This window comes from Polistes canadensis, unplaced genomic scaffold, assembly GCF_001313835.1.
Source record: "Polistes canadensis isolate GaletaPanama2010 unplaced genomic scaffold, ASM131383v1 scaffold_77, whole genome shotgun sequence".
NCBI lineage: Eukaryota > Metazoa > Arthropoda > Insecta > Hymenoptera > Vespidae > Polistes > Polistes canadensis.
In genome coordinates, this window is record NW_014569624.1 from 275777 (window position 1) to 288182 (window position 12406).

General features: G+C 34.8%; 1 protein-coding gene across 2 annotated transcripts in view; it reads left to right on the plus strand.

Annotated features, from left to right (window-relative positions):
* LOC106786566 (protein prickle-like) overlaps positions 1-12406 on the plus strand; it is an 85369-nt gene that overhangs the window by 35695 nt on the left and 37268 nt on the right. Inside the window, exon 1 of one of the 2 annotated variants that reach the window (XM_014748091.1) lies at positions 10720-10990. The exons of the other annotated variant lie outside the window; for it this stretch is intronic. The gene's annotated coding sequence lies outside the window, so the exon portion shown is untranslated. Of the gene's footprint in view, positions 1-10719; positions 10991-12406 lie in introns of those variants that run through there. 2 annotated transcript variants of the gene reach the window in all.

Sequence of the window (12406 nt, forward strand, 5' to 3'; positions counted from 1 at the left end):
CCGTTACGTTTTTTCCCATTTTCTCTCGATAAACGTTTACGATTTTTTCTGTAGTTCTTTTTTTCACAAATGTATTATTTAATATAAATGATAAGAACATTTGTTGTGCACGAGAGTACGCTCAATGTATCTCAAAAGTATATTAAAAAATGATTAAAACATCAAGAAACCTAATATTATAGAAAAAAAGAAACGAAAACTTTTCTACTATTCTTTTTTAATCACAATAATTAAATATTTAACTGTATTTCACTGTATAATCACATATATACAATCAAATCTAATTTTTCAATGTAAGAAGATAAATTGGTAAAAAAAATCATTTAAATAATTTTCGTCCAGTTGTACTTTCGGAAAGTAATTTGTTGGTCCCAGGCAGCCGTTAACGAATGGTTCGAACCTAAAATGGAAGAAAATTCTTGAACAGAAGGTAAAGTTAAAGAGATTAATCATCTCGGCAACTAGCAAAAGGGTCAGTCTTCAGCTATACGTGTGCACGTTTATGAAATTTCTTGTAGAAAAACAAGTGTGTTTAAACGTTACCATTGATCATCGAATAATGAAAATGAGAGAGAAAGACGGAAAGGAATAACTCGATAATTCATTGGTGATAATAACGGTGCGGCATAGTCGTGTTCTCGTCAAAACTTTCTTTAGCCGATGGGTATACATATATCATGAAAAGTGCGTGAGAAATATGGCGAAGCGGAGACAGAAAGAGAGAGGGGGAGAGGGTGGAGAGGGAAAGAGAAAGAGGGAGAGAAAGGGACTGAGAAGAGTAGGGAGGAATAGGAGGGAAAGGGAGAAAGCACGGTCCTGTCCCGGACGGCCAAGTTTTCCGTTTAATAAGTCGCTGCAATTTTTCACCCTTCCTGGCTACCACCCCGCACTGCGTACTCTCTCACGGGTCGAGGGGCACAGAATTTCCTCCCTCGAGAGGTCGAGAGTCCAACCCCTCTTCCTCCCTACTTCTCTTTTTCTCTATCTCTTTCGAAGGGTCGAAACGAGCTCTCAGCTTCGCGTCAAACTCGCGTTAAACTCATTCACGTCGGTTCAAGAAATAATGCCGACTTATGATAAAACAATGTGTCGGTGAATTTATTTTATTATCAAAATATTACCAATATATTTTGATAATACGTTACTTCTTTTTATTTTATCTCTCATTCTTTTCTTGTATTTTTTTGTGACCTTTCGTGCGATACAAAATCAGAAGAAGAAATAGAAGGTAACTCTTGCTCGAAATCGATTCGTGATGGAAAAGACAAAAGTAGACAAGAGAATAGAAAGAAAGGGAAAGGGAAAGAGAGATATAGACAGACAGACAGATAGAGAGAGATAAGGGGATCGAAAAGGAGGATTGGGAGTGGAACGCTAAATTAAAGGGCGTCGCGAACAAAGGCGGATGTGCCTCGAGAGCAAAACAGCCGCGAATAGGTAACCTATATAGGTAAGCAAGGGGTGTCTACGTTTGGCTCTTCTTCTGTGGATCAAAGCACGATTCTCTCTCTCTCTCTCTCTCTCTTTCTCTCATTTCTTCTCATCCTACCTTCTCCTACAGGAATAGAGATGGAAAGCAAGATTCGCGGTGAATTTCAATGGGCTCCGGCTGTGTTCGTGCCTGGAAAACCATTTTCAGGAGAAGGGTGGAAGAGGAAGGAAGAGTTGGTAGGGTGGTGTTGCTTGACTGCATACACCACCATGAACTGCGTAGCTAGCGATAGTGGATGGAACAGGKGACTTTGGATAGAGGGGTTAGGTCTTCTTCTTCTTCTTCTTCTTCCTCTTGGCTTACGGAGAAATGATCGAAAGTTGGCTGCTGCTGCTATGTAATAACGGGGGAAAGTGAAAGTGAAGGAAACTCGATAGAAGGAAAGAGAAAGGAAAAAGTAATGATATAGTTATACGTGAGTATTCGCGTGTGTTAAAGTAGTTTATATAGAAAAGTGAACTTTCGTGACTTGGTATGATCGATTCTTGCGAGTTTAGTAACTTTAATGATTCCTTCGGGCGACGATGCTCTCTCTCTCGATATCTACTATTGATTATCCGCCGTAACTAGCATTGCCTGGATTGATCGACTAGTAACTAGAGTTTTGTTTCTATACTTAGCTCGTCATGCATCATTGAAATGAAATCAAAGGGGTTCAGTTAAACCTGAATAATACCTATACACTTTAATCTTGCGGTAAACTATCACGCGTTATGATCGTAGTGATTTCAAACTAAATCGATGAAATAGAAAGCGAGAGAAATATAAGGAAAGATGAGAATCATTAGAACCCCTTAAGAGAGAGAGAGGGGTAAGAGTTCCATTCCCGTAATCACTAGTACTAACACAAACCGTCTAGTAGAATTTCCACGTCTTACGTGTGCGGCCGTTCTTCGCGAAGTGTATCGCGAAACGTTGGGCTGTAGGTGACGGCGTAGAACGAATAACAAGGCAGCACCCCTGCAGGTTTACCATAAGAATGGTCCCCATTATCCCATAGATCCGCGCCGGGAGATATTCCGAGTTGAGAATAGCCGAAGCCGGCTAAGGGGCTGGTGACAGATGCTCTGTATGCAAATTTCCGAGCACCCGTGAAAACCCCATAACACACAGAGACCATCCTCCTCTTGTGGATATATTCCTCTTCCTCGCTTTCTCCTCCTCCTCCTCCTCCTCCTCCTCCTTCTTCTTATTCTACATCTTCTTTACCTCTTCCTTTTCTTTCCATTGGCTTCTCCATCGTGAATTCAGCAACCCCTGCCAAGTTCCTTCACTGTGATAAAGACTTTTCTTCTTGGCTCTCTTTCTCTCTTCTTCTTCTTCTTCTTCTTCTTCTTCTTCTCTTTCAAGATACTCTCTTTATCTTGTTCTCTCTTCTTCTAACTCACTTTTACTCTCTCGCTTGGTATCTCTATCGAGAGTAGGTATCTTTTCGACGTCGAGGCCGAGTCTCTAAGGTCATAGAACTCCTCATCGAGTACGCGTTCGGAACAAAGGGAAAAGGGAGGGTATTTTCTTCGTAGGGATGGGATAGGCGTTAATTGAAAGGAGGCAAGCCTCTGCGAGAAGACTTTACCGTTCCATAGCGAGAAGAATCGTCCGGCACCAATTTCCTCGACTCTCGTCAGAGGAGGGTTCGGCCTTCGGTTTTTTTTCTTCATTTTCGTCTTTCTTATTTTCCCTGCGTTTCCTTTTAGAACTTATTTCGACTTCGAAGAATTCGAAATCGTGTTTGTTACGAAAACGTGATCATTTCATTCATTTTTATTTCCTTCGATTTTTAAAATAGCTTTTTCCTAATGATAATAAGCATACTGTATTCTTATTCCTTTAAATTAAATGAAACATTTTTTATAAACATATATATATATATATTCTTTTAAATTTTAATTTTAATTTATATACTGACCTAATATTGTTTATGTGCCCCTAACAGTTAAAAACTTTCTTGATTTTGAACGCATTGAGCTTTCATATCGTTCGGACGGTACTTAACTTGAAAGTGGTGCTTTAAACTGAGAGCGTGCAAGGAATGAAAAGGGAAGGAGGATCGAACGAGAGAGGTATACCCTCAAATTAATTTAATTAGCGGTTGTGTGGGCTAGCTAAACTTCAGTCAAACGCTCGTTAATCGCACCTGTCGTTTATACCATTGTCGTCTACCGAGGTTTCTCCACTGATTACTTATAGACGGTACTGGACGATCTAGTTAAATTTTCGATTAATAAAAATAAGTTAAATAAAACATAAAACGATCAATATTAATTATTAAAACTGCTCTGAATTGTTTGTATAAAATAAGTTCATATATAAAATGAGTGTATTTAAAAACAATGATGCGACGTTTTATTTCGTTTGTAAGGACGATTGGTCCCGTGGGCGGAAATTTCTGTTAAGTGGCCGTCAATCAATTTTGGTTATTAAAAAAAAATAAAAAGATAAATTCATGATTGGGCGTGCCCGGCCGGTACATGAAAGTTTGCCGGACCTACAGATTAAGTATGATTACTCTCTTCTGCATATATTATTTACTAACATAAATTTCAAAAATTTTCTCTTCACGCATTATATGATTAATAACGTATTTCTTGATTCATATTTATACCAAATCGGAAGAATAATATTTCCGTGAAAAAAAACGAACATTTTCGTCAGCAGAAATTCTTTCTTCTTTTTTACCCCCTTTTTTTCTCATAGAACTTGAGATTTTCGGTCGTGAAAGCTCGTAGAATATATATATACATATATATTCTTTTTCGCGTCGGGCAGTCGCTTTCGAATTTCCATTTCCCAAAGTGTCGCGCACTCAAGAGTCTGGAAGGATGCCACGGGAAAAAAGCATGATTGTGCGTGGCTACGGAGAAAGCACGTTCTTCAAACATGGGTGGTGGAATGGTTGGAGTTTGTGGTAGTAATAAAATAGTGGTTGTGAGTGCGTAACAAACAAGAGAGCGGTGAACGAGAGAAAGAGATAGTGAGAAAGACTGAGGGAATAAATGTGAAAAAGAGAAAGGATAGCTGCGAAATGGTCTCTCTCGACTTAATATAGCGAAAGAGTGACGCTGTTCTTGAGGAGGACCGACTCGCGGATGAAATTTCATCGCGGGAATTCAATTAAAAGTAATTCAACGAAGGGCTTTGTTTGTAAGAAAAAAAAGACAAAGAATTGTTCCATAGATTGACAGATAAACGAATAAATAAACGGATTTTTGTTTTATTTATTTTGATCATTCTCTATAAAATCCACGTTTCCCTACATTAATCGTAACATATACACATGCAACCAATGTAAATATATAATGATATAACAATATTAATTAAGAATAAATACAGGTACTTATTCGATCAGTAATTTTCGTCTCGTTTAATCTCGTTCTCGTTCGGCAAGAGAATAGAAAGAATATTTTCGGAAAGTGGTCTAGTAATAGGGCTCAATACAATGGCTGTATGAGTAGAAGTGCAGACGGATTCTTGCTGAGGAAAATTTCGGAAGAATTGATTTGCACCTTTTTGGAACATTACACTATATGTATTATAGTATTATCACTCATATGGAATTATTTATAATTGTGGTATTACATTATATAATAAATTCTTATTAATTATTTAAAAAAGATTTACAATAAAAAAGAGAACAAATTAATCAATGAATACTACACTAGTTTACAAAATTTAACTTTCCTAAAAAAAGAAATTCCGTAATATAAGATTATTTTGATTACTCGTGTTTTGAGTCTCTTCAATAGACTTCCTTGGAGTAAATGAGCAATCGATAGGTCCGAACGTTTTCAAAGTATCGAAAAATAGGTTCGAAATGACTTCTTGTTGTTCAAAAGGCAATTAAGAAGCGTTTCGAAGAGGATGACATGGGTGGGGGTCTTTTCTAGTTCGAAGGGCTTTTAGTGACGTAGCCAGAAAACTCGCTTATGGGGGTTGTGAGCGTGCGTAAATTTTCGCTCGGCGAACAGCCGGAAAATTCGATCGGAATGCTTTGAATTCTTGTCTCGCGAGACGAACGGTCGAAGCGATTCTGGAATACTGATGTGTTTTGTACGTATTACGTATGTACACCGGTGTGCTGTAGAAAATGAGAAGAAGAGTATAAAAAAGAAACAAGAAACAAGAAAAAAGAAAAATGAGTTAGAAAGAAACGAAATCAATAGATTCTTTATTCCATTGTTTTTCATGATTCGCGATTAGTGCTTTTTTTCTTTTTAAAAATATAAAGGCATATATATTGTGAGCCGTTTTTTTGAAAGTGGTATTATATAAGACCTATTTTGAAAAAAAATGAATTAAAACTAATTTCTGTTAGGCATGTGTGTTTTTTTTTACCTATTATCAAAAATGAAGCCAATACGGTACAATATTTTTATGAATTTATTAAATATAGTTTCAATATAAAATGTCAATGAATACATTTTTTTGTTTAAAGCCATAAAAATCCATTGGCAGTCTAAAAAAGCTTTGTTTTACTTTAGCAATTTGATTAATTCTTATCAGACGAGATAAAATTTACACATGCTTATATCTGAGAAAATATAATTCAAATTTTGTAATATTTCTCAATATATTTAAATTAATTCAAGCGCGTATATCTCTCTTAAATATTTCAAAATATGAATAAATGGATATATACCATTTGAAAAAAAGCAATTCATATATTTTCATATCGCGAAAAATATATTCAAATGTATCAAATATTTCCAGTCGCATAACTTTCTTCTTTCTTATTTTTTCTGAAGTCGTAGAATCCGTGAATCGTAAGGAATCACGTTTAAGAAGACGGATTATCTCCTTCATCTTCCCTACCTATTGTAAGATAAGCTTGACTCACAATCAGACCAAAATCCTACTTCGATTATTCGAGATGATCGCGAGATTTTCTTATTTTTCTTCTTCTTCGAACAAAACTCGAGGGAGAAAGATAGTGATCTTCAAATTCCTTTTGGACATTCGATTTTCATATAACATTGACGTGGACGTGGAATACTAAAGACCTCGTTGGTTTCTTTTCGGTGGTGGGAACAAAAAATGGAAGAATTGCTGAAGGAGAAACTCCTTTCGAAAATAAAAAGTAACGGTTCAGTGTTTCGTCCTCCCGATAGCTGGTCGGGAAATGAAATGCTTTTGTTTTTTTTTTCCTTTTACTTTTCCTTTCGTTTTCCCTCTTCATAAGAGTTTAGCGGACGGAAATGGGTCCTTGAAAGTTGAGCTCCTCTCCTTTTGTCGTTTATCACGACGACGAAAACGCATCGGGTAATGGAGAAGCAGGGCCCCGCCGGCTGACTCCGTTTTCGGTGATCGTAGGTGCTCGTAAGCATTTGAAACTTTACTGGAGGTAGGGGAGGAAAACAGCACGTAGGGATGATAAAAACTATGTTTGGGGGGAGAATAAGTTTTGTCCGTGTGTTAAACGACGATAAAATTTCGTTCATGCTAGAGCCACTGATTTTCCTCCTTGTTGTGACGTCTTTCTCAAGAAAAAATATTAAGTTAAAAACATGGAGAAACTGAAATAAAATTACAATAAATAGAATTATTTACATTAACTATTATAATGAGAAACACTTTGTTATTATTTTTATTCGTTGCTAATTGTAAAATTATATTTTATATTTTACAAAGATAAAAAATAAACAATTAAGAAAATCAGAAAGTACATTGCATGTAGCGCCTGCACATATGCAGCACGGCTTACGCTCAAGCATTCCTATTTCATGCATCGAAGCATGAAGTCATAGTTGCCTATCCTCAGGCGTTTTGGTTCCTCTTACTACTCTATTATTCTACTTACAATTACATATGTAGATATACAGGATGGTCCAGTAATTAGTACTTTCAATATCTTCGAAACTATGAGTGTACGAAAAAATTTGTTTAACAAAAGTTACATTGTACAGAAGGAGTCATCAGAAGATGGAAATCCTTTTTTTAATAGATGGATATTTTTTCTGACACATATAATTTCGAAAATATTAAAAATGCTAATAGTTACTGTACTATATTCTATAACTGTTACCGTTAAAGTGTATAGTTCAATTAATTCATAAAATAACTTGGCGTTAAATAATTCGTGAATTCATATATTACCTATTTAAAATATGCAATTTTGCCTTATTTCATATATTAACTGGTTGGTATAATTATTGTATGTTTAAGCTACTTATTTATTGAATTAACAGATCTCACGTTTTAACAGTAACTTATATCCATTAAATCTCTGAATTTATTATAAACCGGTAAACGATAGGTACTCGTTAATTATGCTCTATTCGCTGCATCGAATTATTTACAAAAAGTTTTCGCATTTGAAATCGAGAAAAGAACGGTGAGGTAGTAGCAGAGGGAGAGGAACTGTGTTAGGATTTATAGCAAATGGAACGCAGCAGGGTCTATTAGAATCAACGCGGGTTGTGCTTGAGACACGGGACATTCGCCTTCTACATATGTGTACACATATATATTTATGTGTGTATACGTACACGTGTATGCAATCGAATAGCAAATACTACAACAAGGAACGTAGATACGGATAGCAGAGCATATAGCTTGGGTCACAGTTGTGGGACCCCCCTACGGAGCATACGCTATAGTATTTTCCATCAGAGCAAATAGAATTTGCGGTTGTTCCGTTGCCCGGCGTATTTCTTGCCTTCGATTTTCACGAAAATAGTTTTCCCAAATATTACTTTCAATACTACTTCTTATTTTCATGATTCTTTATATTTTTCGCGAACTAAATTATCGCTAGGCTATCATAAGAATTTAACGAAAATGAAAAAAGTATGAAACATGGATTTTTTAAATAGATTTTGCAAGACAATTTATTCAATCTAAAATGTAATCAAAATAATGTGGCAGACGATTTGTAATAATTAAGAAAAGCCCAGTAAATAGGAAACGTTAATTGCTAAAAAACATAACGGATTACATATCATTGTAATATTTTAGATAATATTTATTAAATTATAATTATGGTTCCATAATCATAAAAGTTGGTAATGAATATAAATACTGCCACACACTTTAATAATAATAATAATATAAGGCGTATATATCAATATTGTATTACATGTAATAATATAGCATTTTTTATATTATTCATTGTTTAAGTTGAAGTTAAGCATAACTAATAGAAAGAAAGGAGACCATGAAGAAAAGATAAAGAAAAAAGGAGGTTAAAGAAAGAGAGGGGACGCATGGTGGTTTGCTTGCGTTCCTGCAGCAGGTGCCACCCTCAGTTTTATGAGCGGTCGCCAAAGGGCAGTATACCGGATGTCATTTACATCCGAATCGCTCATCGGGGAGAAACTCAGCCGGCAGATAAACTCTAGATTTGTGTGGAGCTGCCGACAACGCAACGTTCCTATCTAAGGAAAATGTATGCAAAGCTGCGTCGATGTCCTTCGTCCACCATTTACCGTTCCTTCTCTTAAAACGATTTCTGGCACCCTCCCTTATGCTTTTGCAAGGATACGAATTGATTTGTCTTTTCATATTATCAACCTCCACCCCCGCAATTTACATTAATCCTTCCAATGTTTAATACGGGATCTATATACATTTTTTTACGCATCGTCAATTGTTTTTTTTATCAATTTACTTTTTTCGTATGTACTATTGTTGACTTCAGATTGAGACAGATTCGATTTATTTTACATTTATTGTATTTTTCAATATGAATTACGTGTTTAAACACAATTTAAAACAAGAAAAGCTTTTTCTTTTAGTTTATTTTAATAAAAGGCAAATTAGAAACACATACACACACACACACATTGCGAATAAATTATTAAAATAAAATAATAATAAATATAATAAAAAATTAAAATTCTTTTAAAGCGAAGTTATCAAATTTGTCATACCTGACAACTGAAAAACACGTACAACACAAACGCATATAAATGTATATCCCAGGTTTTGTACCCAAAGCGAGATGTTCTCGTTATCGACGGCGTTCATAACAACAACGCGATTCTTTTTTATGGCATTCGGAATTTGAAAGTTTCCACAACGTTGGTGGTACAAGGAGACGCACCGTGCTTGGGGAATGATACGTCAGACTGAACTCATCAACCGAACCAGTATACGTGGCGAATACTAATGTGACAATATTGTGGGGGTGTTGCAAATGTACATACCTATATGTATATTGGCTTTGCCACCCTCCATTTCCATCTCCGCATTGTATAATACTCCAGTCGAACGATAGACGTCGAAATAAACGACACTCATTTCTCAAATTTCATATAAAATAGGAAATCATAACTATATATCAATAATGATTTGTTTTTTTACATTTGGTAAGACATTGTATTATTTGTCAGTGAAATGATTTGAAGAATTTTATTTTATTTGCAACTTATACAATTACAAACTGTAATGTGTATAAGTTATATATGTAAAAATGTATATCTATGTGTTCTATCGTCAGATTAAATGTGGCCTGCAATAACATTTTCTCTAACAAAGATTCAATAAATATATCTTAAAATATATTCAATCAACACGATTTCGGGTTTTGGAAACAGATTAAGGGATACTTTTTCACTTTAAAAAGTACCAGTCAAAATGATTTGTATTGATATAAGTAGCACAAACAAAAATTCCTAATATTACACTTTCAGATACGGCTGGAAAAATCATCATATCATTGTGGAACAAAAATGTTACATAAAGTGGACATTTTAGAATGAAATAGTGAAACCGGTCATTTTGATTGGCTCGGTAGTTCTAGTGTTAAAGAAATATCAATAAAAGTTTTACCTCGACTGTATTGATTTTGAGCCGCGTGCCAAATTTTAGGAACGGTCAAACAATTTATTCCAAAATCAATTGAAACCTTATTAACAACACTTTGCTCTAATTTTGGGCTTTTTTTCAGTTGTAACAACTTTTACAATATACTATTAAGCTTATTATTAATTATTTAATTGCATCGGTTTGATAATCCTTTGCAGCTTAATACTTCTTTAACTAAAATCTTCAATTTCCTAAATAAAACGAGTGTTTCTTTATTTTACAAAAAAATATAATAATTTTTGTATTAATAACTTTTCACCTAATATCCATGACGTACGTCACGGACTCGTGGTTTCCCGAGAGCAGCCACGTGCTTTTGAACGGAAACACACGAACTCTGACGAAGCAGCCCGATTCGAAGATTTTGAGTGGAGCCTTGGCTGTTGGAATGCTTCTGCTTTCAGTCGCTGTTCCGTGCCACGTACATTCAGCCGTATTTAATCGGTGCCAGTGTCAGTCTAAACTTTCGAAGATTTTATAAAGCTTTCTTGACATTTTTTTTTATTCTTCTTATACATTATTATCTCGTATCGGATCTATCCAAAGGAATGCATTTTTCTTTTTGAGATATGCACACAAAAATAAATAAATGAACTATTGAGATCGTAACAATTTGTTTTGGATGACAGGATGAAGATGACAGTTTCCAGCTGGAGGATCACTTCTCTCCAAAAATTGCGTGTGAAATAAAAGGTAATCAATTTGATATGAGATTATAAGACTTTATAAAGAATTTGACGAATTTATGCGAATGTCATCAAAGATTTTAATATTCAACAGTGATCAGGTTTTTTAGATCATTAATTGGGTGGTACGTTTACTGTTGAAATTCGATGATTGACTTTTATCAAAAGATTACATTTGTTTTATTTTGTTTCCTATAAATATCCGCTACGAATGTACTTGAATCAACTTGAAAAAAACTACTTTACGTTAGGTGAAACGAAATGGTGAAAGAGAAGAAGAGAGTCAGGTGAAAAACACGAGAGGGTCGAGAATCTTTGAAGATGTGCCAATTAGTGGTCGTGACTCTTTTTAGACAAAGTATGGAACATGTATAAGATCAGAGAAGTGCGTCTCTTTTGCATCCACTTTTCAACGCATCTCGGCTTCCAATTTTTTAATTAACCGACGAATTCTCTCTTTCTCTTTCGCTAACTCGTAAAAAAAAACGTAAGAATTTTTCCCGAGTAACTTATGCGTGAATTATTTACGAGTAACTTGGTTGATCATCATTATGAAATATTCGACTACCATCTTATAAGATTATCTAGAACTATGATTACTATTATAAAATTGAACTATAAATTAAGTTTGTAGAATAAAGCTATATAGAGTTTATGAAAATTATAATATAAAAAGAATTAATGTATTAATATTATCGCTGAAATTGAAATTATTAAATAAGTTTATTACTGAATTCTATATAAATTATTCATCTTATATAAAAATCAAATATTTATATGCGATTTGAATATTTCATTGTTTTATTTTAATTATTGATAGAATAAACATTTAATTTCATAATACAGGTAATATTATAGGATAGTCATTTAAAAAATATTGATGCATACATATTAGATTTATAATGACAAAAATAAAATGAAAATTTCCTGACCTATTATATCTTCAGTATGAAAAGAAATTCAAAGTTAAAAAAGATTCATGGCATCCATTAGATCTCGCAGTTCCCTCTGGAAAAAAATGTAGGATGCGTCGATAAATCGGATAAAACGATATGAGCTTTTTTTCTGGAAAGTAGTTGTGGCTGTTAGGTTTGCGTGTTTCGACCTGGACAAATAGGATCGTTTTTCCGGAAAACAAATTCCAACCGAGATTCCGGAAAAAAAGAGATTTCTCCTTATCGGTTAGTCCTCATCGCAAAAAGGAACTACTTACTGTGGTCGGGCTACTGGCCTCGGTATTATCGGAATCTCGTTGAATCTTCCTACGGAAGTAGTACATGGGGGAATCTTTATCTCTTCGCGTCGCTTACTCGAAAGGGATTACTTTCCCATTAGGATCTTGTCTTTTGGCGACAAATCGTTGCCTGATTCGAGAAGAGGATAACGATTTTTTCCTCCCAAAAACCATCTCAACTTACGTTTT